The sequence below is a fragment of the Schistocerca piceifrons genome, chromosome 1, assembly GCF_021461385.2.
Source record: "Schistocerca piceifrons isolate TAMUIC-IGC-003096 chromosome 1, iqSchPice1.1, whole genome shotgun sequence".
NCBI classification, from domain to species: domain Eukaryota; kingdom Metazoa; phylum Arthropoda; class Insecta; order Orthoptera; family Acrididae; genus Schistocerca; species Schistocerca piceifrons.
Genome location: NC_060138.1, coordinates 1100162536 through 1100164098, shown reverse-complemented (window position 1 = coordinate 1100164098; position 1563 = coordinate 1100162536). Strand labels below are relative to the sequence as shown.

The 1563-nt window shown below is 45.0% G+C and overlaps 1 pseudogene; it reads left to right on the top strand.

Annotated features, from left to right (window-relative positions):
• The first annotated feature begins 1146 nt into the window (after window positions 1-1146).
• On the top strand, window positions 1147-1264 carry LOC124725051 (annotated as a pseudogene).
• The last annotated feature ends 299 nt before the right edge of the window (window positions 1265-1563 follow it).

Genomic DNA, 1563 nt, shown 5'->3' with positions numbered 1-1563 from the left:
GTAAGGCCCTGTGGTCTAACTGAACCGATTATTGAGTGGAAATGGGTCGGCTACTTGGAGACCATTTGCAGTCATTCATGGAATTTGTACCCAAACAACGATGGAATTTTTATGGATGACTGCGCCATGTCACTAGGCCACAACTCTCCGCGATTGGTTTGAGGAACATACTGGACAATTCGAGCTAATGGTGTGGCCATCCAGATTGCGCGATATGAGTCCATTGGAGCATTTACCGGACATAATCGAGAGCTAAGTTCATGCACAAAATCCTGGATTGCCAATAGTTTCGCAACTATGGACGGCCACAAAATCAGCACGGCTCATAATTTCTGCAGGAGAATTCCAACGCCTTGTTGTCAATGCCAGTGGAGTTGCTGCACTAAGCCGCGCAAAAGGAGGTCCGACACAAATTTAGGAGGTATTCCATCACTTTTGTCACATGTATGTAACTGCCATTACTGTGTCCCAGACACTGAAACCCAAGCGCCATTGAAGATACAAATTATCATTTTCGTCCCTGAACGAGTTTCAAGATTAGCTACCATTGCTTTGGGGGATAGTGTTAACTGGAAAACCGATTCTGTCTCCGTATAATGCATTGACAGGATTACTCCTGCTCCTCAGTCGACACCATTGGATATGTACTTTCATCACACCCTAGCCGCTGCTGATAACTACTACCTCGAATGTGTTCTATTTCTAAATCCGCTTACATAATTCTGTGGATGCTTATTTATACAAGAGGATGTGTGATATATGTGATAAACTTTTTTCCTTCACAATGAATGGCCTTGCCACCATAAGGAAACTTGTCTTGATCTTACACGGCCAACACTTCTCTTTATTGCAAGTCAAAAATTGTGGGAAAGTGATGCGACCTGTGAACAATGCAAAACATTAATCATATTGCTCATTTCTCGATGAGTGTGGCGCTATAAATCTTTGTAAATTCGATTTGTGAACGAAAAATTGCAGTGAAGTGGTAAATGATGTGAAAAACAGTGTGTATAATTATAACCACGAAACATATCAAATATGGACAATGGCAAAATACGCATCCAACCGTTAATATCATAAAATACATACAGTAGGCCACCGTGTCCAACCCAATCTTTAATTTGATGTAGATTAACAAATAAAAGTGGCAACGGCCTTGCCGCAGTGGGTACACCGGTTCCCGTGAGATCACCGAAGTTAAGCGCTGTCGGGCGTGGCCGGCACTTGGATGGGTGACCCTCTGGGCCGCCATGCGCTGTTGCCATTTTTCTGCGTGCACTCAGCCTCGTGATGTCAATTGAGGAGCTACTCGACCGAATAGTAGCGGCTCCGGTCAAAGAAAACCATCGTAACGACCGGGAGAGCGGTGTGCTGACCACACGCCCCTCCTATCCGCATCCTCACCTCGCATCCTCACCTGAGGATGACACGGCGGTCGGATGGTGCCGATGGACCACTTGTGGCCTGAAGACGGAGTGCTTCACAAGTAAAAGTGAGGCCCACAGAAGATGACACGTGGTGCTTAACATGTATGTATAAATAAAAAGGAAATGAGAAAAATAG